The sequence below is a fragment of the Marmota flaviventris genome, chromosome 2, assembly GCF_047511675.1.
Source record: "Marmota flaviventris isolate mMarFla1 chromosome 2, mMarFla1.hap1, whole genome shotgun sequence".
Classification (NCBI taxonomy): Eukaryota; Metazoa; Chordata; class Mammalia; order Rodentia; family Sciuridae; genus Marmota; species Marmota flaviventris.
The window spans coordinates 155,867,520-155,876,921 of record NC_092499.1 but is presented as its reverse complement, the minus strand read 5'-3'; the positions used below and the strand labels follow the sequence as shown (position 1 = coordinate 155,876,921).

General features: G+C 41.5%; 1 pseudogene; it reads right to left on the bottom strand.

The window, feature by feature from the left end:
- Positions 1-608: 608 nt before the first annotated feature.
- On the bottom strand, positions 609-2,426 carry LOC139704578 (heterogeneous nuclear ribonucleoprotein A1-like; annotated as a pseudogene).
- Positions 2,427-9,402: the final 6,976 nt, after the last annotated feature.

The window sequence follows — 9,402 nt, the reverse complement described above, 5'->3', positions numbered from 1 at the left end:
CTTTCTGGTTTATAAAGTAGGACTAAGAGCAGCAACATCCCCCACCCCAGGATGATTTTAAGGGTTAGTGGAGATCAGTTGCAGAAAGGTTGTTTCTTTTTTGTTCTGTTTTTTTGAAACACATTTTTTAAAATATCTTTTAATTGTAGATGGACACAGTACCTTTACTTTTTTATTTTATTTTTTTAATGTGGTGCTGAGAATTGAACCTAGTGCCTCACACGGGCCAGGCAAACTCTACCACTGAGCTACAACCCCAGCCCTTAAGACACATTTGTTAGGCATCATGATCAGACTATCACATTTTTTCTATTAATAGCATGGGTGCAAAAAAAAAAAAAAAAAAATGTCTCTGTTAAAATCTTTGGAAAACTTTAGTTTCCACAGAACAGAAACCAAAATAACCTGTTATACAATTAGTCACAAATACAGTACTCAAGGGTTTTTTTTTCCTGTAAATGTGAATATTGTCTAAACTTTGTCTTCTTTGTAGCAGCTAGGCGCTGCCACCACTGTGCTTGGCTGAGTGCATGAAGATGTTGTAACCTGGAGCTTTCCTGTCACTTCTCTGGCTCTCCTCTCCTGCTAAGCTTTGTTTCCCAGCAATACTAAAACTTTCTCCCACTTCCATAACTACAACTGCTGCTGCTGCTGGAACCACCACAGCCACCTTGGTTTTGTGGTTTGGTAAAGTACTAGCCTCTACCACTGTAAGGTCCAGAGCTTCTGCCTCCAAAGTTTCCACCCTTCATGGGTCCAAAATTTAATGACTGATTATTGTAGTTGCCATAATCATTCTAGCTTCCACCGCCTCCAAAATTCCTTCTGTCATTACCAAATCCATTGTAGCCATCCCCCTGCCACCATATCCACCACCACCATGGCTGTCACCAAAGCCACCATAACCATTGATATTTCCTTCATGACCAAAATTGACATTTTGACTAAAAGCACCTCCACAACCACCACCAAAATTTCCAGAACCACTATGACTTCTTTGGCTAAATGAAGCACTAGCCATCTCTTGCTTTGATAGGGCTTTCCCCACTTCACAATTGTGGCCTTTCACAGTATGGTATTTCGAATGACAATCTTATCCATAGAGTCATGGTCATCAAAAGGGCTAAGGAACTGAACAGGTACTTCACAGAAGAAGAAATACAATAGATCAACAAAAAATGAAAAAAGTTCAATATCTCTAGAATTAGAGAAATGCAAATTAAAACTACACTAAGATTACATCTCACTCCAGTCAGAGTGGCAATTATCAGAAATACAATAAACAATAAATGTTGGTGAGGATGTGGGGGAAAAGGTACACTCATACATTGCTGGTGGGACTGCAAATTGATGCAACCACTCTGGAAAGTAGTATGGAAATTCCTCCGAAAACTTGGAATAGAACCACCACTTGACCCAGCTACTCCACTTTTTATTTTTTATACACAAAGAACTTAAGGTTAGCATACTACAGGGACACAGCCACATCAGTGTTTATAGCAGCTCAATTCACAATAGTCAAACTATGGAACCAAACTAGATGCCCTTCAACAGATGAATGGATAAAGAAAATCACAATGGAATATTATTCAACCTTAAGAGGAATGAATTATGTCATTTTTAGGTAAATGGATGGAACTGGAGAATATTATGCTGAGCAAAATAAGCCAATCCCAAAAAAACAAAGGCTGAATGTTTTCTCTGATATTCAGAAGCTAATTCTCAATAAGGGGAAGTGGCTAGGGAAGAATAGAGATACTTTGGATTAGATAGAGAGGAGTGAAAAGAAGGGAGGGGTTATGGGGGTAGAAAGGATCAAGATCATAGAACAAATCAGACATTATTACCATATATGCTATGATTACACAACTGTTGTACATTTGTTGTACATTTATATCATGTACAACCAGAAGAATGAGAAGTCACCTCCATTTATGTAAGTCAAAATGCATTCTACTGTTATGTATAAATAATTAGAACAAATTTTAAAAAGTGACAAAAGCAAAGCCCTTCTTCTTTCAAATGCCTCAGTCACAATTTTAATAGCTACATTTTCCCCTTACTGTTCAAAATAATATTTTAAGGGATGTTCTTCAGTGTCCTCTTTAATGCCACCAACAAAGATCTTTTTTACAGTAAAGAAGGCCCCTGGTCTATGAGAATCTTGTGTTGAGACAGCTCTTTTTGGCTCCCTAACTCTTCCATCCACCTTGTGGGGGCTTGCATGGCTGCATCCACTTCCTGAATAAGTGACAAATCCAAAGCCCCTGGAGCGCTTGGTGTTTTGGTCTCTCATTATCACATAGTTCATGAGTGTCCCTCATTGCTCAAAATGGCTTCTCAGACTCAGTTGTTTCAAAGTTCAGCCCTCCAATGAATAGCTTCTGTAGCTGTCTGGGCTCTTTAGAGGACTCTGATTTGGACATGATGGCAGTAGGGAGACTTTAAGAATGCTTTCTCTGCAGTGTCCAGGGGCAAAATGGAGTAAGCTAACAAATGTATCCCTGAAGAAAGATTTTGGTCCCTTCCCACCCCTTGCTGCCCTTCTAAACATTAAGGCTGATGTTGGTATTAGATTTTTGTTTGTTTTTTAGACGAAGAAGTTTTGCTATGTTGCCCAGGCTATTCTTAAACTGTGGGCTCAAGTGATCCTTCTGCTTCAGCCTCCCAAATAGCTAGGACTACAGATATATGCAATGGTGTTGGTATTAGGGAAGGGTCTCTGGTGTAAGTCAAGTAAAGGAGACCAGCAGCAAATAAATAAGACCAACATCTACAGTCTTATCCTGAATACCATCACCGCCACTACTAAAGCCAGAATTAGACAGGAAGTCAGTATAGATAGGCAAATCCAGTCAGGTCTGATCAACAGGCCAATTTTGAGTGAGTCTGGGAAGTTGGAGACTGTCCCCTGAGGGACTGAAATGTTAATTCTTTCAGAGCCCTTATCAAGAACCTGTCTCTGCTCCAACCTGTTGCCAAAATAACCAGTCCTAGGAATTGCCCCTCCCTACATCAAGCTATTATGCCAGATTTGTGGGACCCCAATAGACCTCCAGGAGCCAAATCCGATGCAATCACACAAGAGTCTTTATTGCAAGCTGGAGCCTGGACTCACAACTGTTCCCAGGGAGTGAGTCCTGGTCCTTTGTTCAGTGGGATTTTATAGGTTTTGGGGGGATACTCTATGCATCACAGCATCACACAGCAAATCATTCCATACCACGGGAAAATCAAACAACTCTTAACATTAATTAACACATCCAATGGCAGGAACAATTTGGGTAGGGGTGATTGGTTAATACAAGAGAGGGATTCCTTTGAACTGATTGGTTTAGGCCACAAGGGGTGTACATGCTAAACTACATGGTTTCCCAACATGTTGTCAACCACCATAAACTACTTGGGGTCATCTGGCATTCCAGGTATTCTCCCTATCTCATGCTGATTGGAGGTTGCTAGGGGGGTTGTTATGGGTCAGGGACACCTGACGCCTCAGACCTCTCCTGTTATTTACAGACAAACAACTCAGCAGGGTGGGTATGTGCTTAGGAGTGCTCTATGGGTTTTTCCAAGGACAAGGGTCACGCCTCCTTCCTTAGGACAGGCCTTGAGATAGAAGCTGCTGTTATTTATTTATTTTTAAAAATGGAGTCACATTAGTTTCTCACTATAAGGTTGTTAATTAATGTGTCATTGGCTGTTTCATCCTGCCCTTCCCCCTTCAGCCCACCTGTTTCCCACCTTTCGGCCATTCCATTGAGTATTCCTGGGCCTAGTCTTTTTTTTTTTTTTTTTTTTTTGAGAGAGAGAGAGAGAAGGAATTTTTCAGTATTTATTTTTTAGTTCTCAGCGGACACAGCATCTTTATTTTATTTTATGTGGTTCTGAGGATCGAACCCAGCACCCCACGCATGCCAGGGGAGCATGCTACTGCTTGAGCCACATCCCCAGCCCCTGGGCCTAGTCTTGTATGCAGGAAGGAGAAAGATAAGAAGAGGTCAGGAGAACAAAGGAAGCCTAGGACACATAAAAAGGACAGAAAGCCTGGTACTTGGATACCAGGAACAGCTGGTATCCTGGTATTTCTTGAGATACCAGGATACCAGCTATGGCCCCTTTCTCCTTCTCCGGGGAAGTCTATGTTACCCCCCCCCCGCTTTTAAAATTTCATTTTTAGTTATAGATGGACACAATACCTTTAATTTTATTTACTTATTTTATATGGTGCTAAGAGTCAAACCCAGTGCCTCACACATGCTAGGCAAGTGCTCTACCACTGAGCCACATTCCCCAGCCTCTATGTTACCCCTTTTTGAATAAACTGTGCTTCATATGCTGTTATGCTCGAATTTGGGACCCCAAAAAGACCACCAGAGACCAAGATCGATGTAAACAGCAAAGAGGTGTTTATTACGAGCTACCTCTGTCCTCCACGCGCACAGCAACTGGTGACGCTGAGAGGCCCTGAGCCCAGGGTTTGCAGGAGTTTTATACACTCTTCGGAGAAAGCAGGGACCCCCACATTCATCATAGCATCTCTTAGCAAATCATCACACACTGCAGGAAAATCAAATAACAACTCTAAAACATGATTAGCACTTTCACTGGCGGGAACAAGTTGGGTAAAGGTGATTGGTTACTACAAGAGGGCATTTCATTTGAACTGATTGGTTTAAGCCAAGAGGGGTGTTCGTGCTGAACTACATGGTTTCCCAACACCATAAACTACTGGGAGGGTCATCTGGCATCCCAGGTATTTCCCTGTCTCATGCTGATTGGTGGCTGCTAGGGGGTTGCTATGGGTCTCCACCTAGCCTGACTGAGTCAGGGACACCTGGCGCAGCAGATCTCTCCTATTATTTGTAGATAAACAACTTAGCAGGGTGGGAATGTGCCTAGGAGTGCTCTGTGGGTCTTTCCAAGGACAAAGGTCATGTCTCTTCCTTGGACAGGCTTTGCTCTGAGGTAGAGGCTGGTTTTTCAATGCTTGCCTTGGCATAATGTTCAAACTTCAACATGTGAGGAAGCAGAACTTGTCACTGATAACTGGTGATATCAAGGGGACAGTCTCCAACTTGCTGGACTCACTCAAAATTGGCCTCCTTGATTCAACTTAACTCCATTTACTTATTTATACTGACTGCCTCTCTAATTCTAGCTTCACTAGCAAAATGGAAAACTTTTGTATATACTGAAGTACAGATATACTATCAATTATTAGACAAGGTGTGCCTCCCAACCTCATTTTTAAAATGCATATCACAAAGCTACAGACTGTAGTGGATGTTGGGGCAATTTTGCTCAAATCCCACTTTGTACCAGGTTTTCAGGGTACTTAGCTCCAAGGTGTACCTTCTGTCAGATCAGGCGGGGCAGGCAGCGACCAAAAAGGGCCGCTGTACAGGCTTTTTTGAGATATCACTCCCGGGCGGAACTCGATCAGACCCACAGAGGGGACAGAGGAAGGGTCTGAGGAGAAACTGCATGGAAGCTTGACCGGACTGGACTTTTATGGGGTTTACAGCAGGAAGGGAAGGGCTTGGGACAGGAAAAGGTGTTTCTAGGATGCCTTGCCCCCTTGGAGTTGGTCAGGGGAGTTGGCTGAACTCCAGGATTGGCCAGGGGGTCCTGCTGATTGACAGGCGTTAGTCAGGAGATCTGGCCGATTGACAGGCATTTTCGTGGGCATCTGATTGATGTTCTTTTCCGTCGTGGGGCTGCTTTGTTCTAAGTTGCCACTAAGTCGCCACCACTGACCTAACACCTCCTAATGGTCCCAGTTAGTTAGAATAATCAATCTCATTGCCCCTTCACTATTGTCCAATTCAGGAACCTGGGCACAGCAAACAATTGAAGAGCAGAGCAGAAATAGAAATGAGGTTCTTTTTTTTTTTTTTTTTTAAGAGAGAGAGAGAGATAATTTTTTAATATTTATTTTTTAGTTTTCCGCAGACACAACATCTTTGTTTGTATGTGGTGCTGAGGATTGAACCCGGGCCGCACGCATGCCAGGCGAGCGCGCTACCTACCGCTTGAGCCACATCCCCAGCCCCAGAAATGAGGTTCCTAGTGGTTTTGATATGTGGGACCAATCCATGGGCAGAACTCCAGATTGTGGGGTTAAGGAAGCCAATATTAAATCCTGTTTAATGTGTAAGTCAGTTTGATTATCCCTTCTGTATATTGCAATCAAAGTCATCTAAGTGAAATGAATCACCACTTTACATTTACCCTACTGATAATGGACCAAAATATTTTGCTGTACAGCATGTTGCCAGCTGCCAGAAAATGATCATTCCTGTTCAATTGTTGGGAATTTTGATTGGTGCGGGTTCTTCCTAGGGCACATAATGAAGCCAGATTTAAAGTTAAGTAGTCAGTGTAGTTAGGTAAATTGGGTCTAATATCGAGTGAAATCTAAAATGGAGGCCACACTGACAATGATTCCAGAAACGCAGGACAACTTATGGAATGTTAATGAAGTCCCGGAAAAGCCCTAGGCCCAAAGTCCATCCCAAAGAAATGTTATGAACAGCCCCAGCAGATTTGAAGATAGCCCACCCCAAAGAAGTGTTAATGAAGTCCTTCCTGCCCAGATTACTTCTTTGGCCCAATTGTGTCCCACCCCTGGGCCTTCCAACCTACATTCCATCACTGAAAGAACTATAAAAAGGAAAAACAACTGCACTTCCACGGATTCCACCTCTTGGGTCCCCTTCTTCCTCCAGGAGAATTCTTTTCTTCTGTCCTTTAATAAACTTCAAATTTCCACTCTGCCCTTGACTTGGTGTGCTTCTCTGGTGTTAGTCTTCAACATTGGGGAAGCGAGGACTCGTCACTGGCCAACAGTGGTAACAATATTAAAAGCCCACCAACCTTGGTCCCTGAAGTTCTGTTTGTTTGTTTCTTTGTTTTTGTGGTACTGGGGTACTGGGAATTGAACTGAGGAGTGCTCTATCACTAAGCTACACTATCAACTCCTTTTATTTTTTAATTTTAAGACAAGGTCTTGCTACATGGAGGAATTTGGACTTGAAATTGGAATTCTCCTGCTTTAGCCTCTGGAGCTACTGGAATCACAGGCCTACATTATTATGCCTAGTCTGTGGTTCGATTTCTATGTACAGCCAGCCCTCCATAAATTCATAGATTCCACATATGCATATTCAACCAACTGCCAACTGAAAATATTTTTTAAAATTGCATCAGTACTGAACATGCGCTTTTCTTGTCCTTATTCCCTAATCCTAAATATAGCATGGCAACTATTTATATAGAATTCATTTATAGTTATTGGGCATTATAAGTCATCAAGAAATGATTTAAAGTATATTGGAGGATGTGGGTAGTTTATATGCAAATATTTATAGCATTTCACATAAAGGTGAAGCCAGATTTAAAGATAAGTAGTTAGTGTAGTTATGTAAATCGGGTCTAATATCAAGTACGATAAAGAAAATGGAGACCATATGGAGAATGGAGTTCAGGAAACCAGAACAAAACCTGGGGAAATTGAAATATTAATGTCCCCAAGACCCGGAACCCATCCTAAAGAACTGTTAATGAAGTAGCTCCCAGCAAATAGGGAGGTGCTAAACAAACCACCCCAGGCCCTTCCTGCCCAGATTACTCTTCCCTGCCCCACCAGTCCACACCTTTTGGCCTTCCCACCTGCATTCTATCACTGCAGGATAGAGGGGAACAAAGGACAGAAATGTGGGCGGACTAAAAGAAGACCTTAGATATAAAAAAGGGAAGATCTCCCCTTTCCATGGATTCTGCCTTTCGGGTCCCCTTCTTCCTCCCGGAGGAAGTCTTTTCTGCTATCCTTTAATAAAGCCTTCCACTTTCCACTCTACTCTTGCCTCAGAGTGCTTCTCTGGTGTTATACTTCAGCATTTGGAGAAGCAAGGACTTGTCACCAGTAAACAGTGGTAACAAAGAACTTCAGCATCTATGGTTTTTGGTATACAATAGGTTCCTAGAACCAATCCCACACTGATTCAGAGAGAAAACTGTAAGTTTATTTATGGATGCTGACTATATGCACACACTACAATTTTCATACAAAATAATTCATCATACGTTCTTTGTGATGACAGTGAGTCTAAATGTCCATCAGTAAGAGGTCGTTTTTTTTTGTAACTACTTTTTTTTTTTTTTTTTTAGTATTTATTTTTTAGTTTTCGGCGGACAGAACATCTTTGTATGTATGTGGTGCTGAGGATCGAACCCAGGGCCACATGCATGCCAGGAGAACATGCTACCGCTTGAGCCACATCCCCAGACCAAGAGTTTTTTTTTTTTTAATTATATTGCCAAACATCACAATTGGCAATTATAAAGAATTAGTGTGCAATTTTGAAAATAAGTGGCAGAATTTTTGAGGTATGAATTTTTGTCATATGAAATAAATCTGAAAGATTTATTGGTAATCAGAAAAGCAAAACTGAAACTGCAGAATATCGACATTTATCACAGGCAGTATGAAGGTACCAGTAAGGGCTCAAAGTATTTTGCATTATTTTCAACCTAATTTTACAGATGAGGGAGTTGATTTGTGAGTTTTTTTAAAAAAAAGAAAGAAAAGAAAAAGGATGACATTTCAACAGACTTAATATATATGCATTGACTTTCTGAAAGTACTGGCCAAAACTTTAAAAAGTATCTGGGAAGTAGCTTCCAGGATCCACCACTGAGCTTTTTATCTAGAGACAGGGTCTCATTAAATTGCCCAGGCTATCTCAGACTCCTGAGTCACTGGGACAAAGGCCTGGCCACTGCCTGGTGGCTTCTAGGATTTTAATGTGGAAACAGGGCATTCAATGTTGTATGTCTTCTTTAATATTGATGTGTGTGTGTGGGTGTGTGGTGTGTGTACTATATATATATATATATACATACAACACTGTATATATATTTTACAGAATGCACGTCTTGCTTTTTCAATTAAAATTCCATTGAAGAATTAGGAATGTGTTTTTTAAAATTTATTTTTTATTCCAATTTGTTATATAGGATAGTAGAATGCATTACAATTTATATTACACATAGAGAGCACAATTTTTCATATGTCTGGTTGTATAAAAGTATAATCACACCATTCTTGTCTTCATACATGTACTTAAGGTAATGATGTCCATCTCATTACACCATCTTTTCTACCCCACCCACTGCCCTATCTAGAGTTTATCTAATCCTCCCAAGCTCACCCCCAACCACATTATGAATTGTCAGGGGTTTTTACACCCCCCCCTTTTCTCCAGATCTGCAGGAGAGATGGGGAAAGCACTCCCCGACCAGGATGAACCAAGAAAGGAAAGGCCAAAGGCCAACTGCCCGCACCCAACCCTCCCCTGCCAGAGGACAATCAGACAAACCAGGGAGACCAGTCAAAGC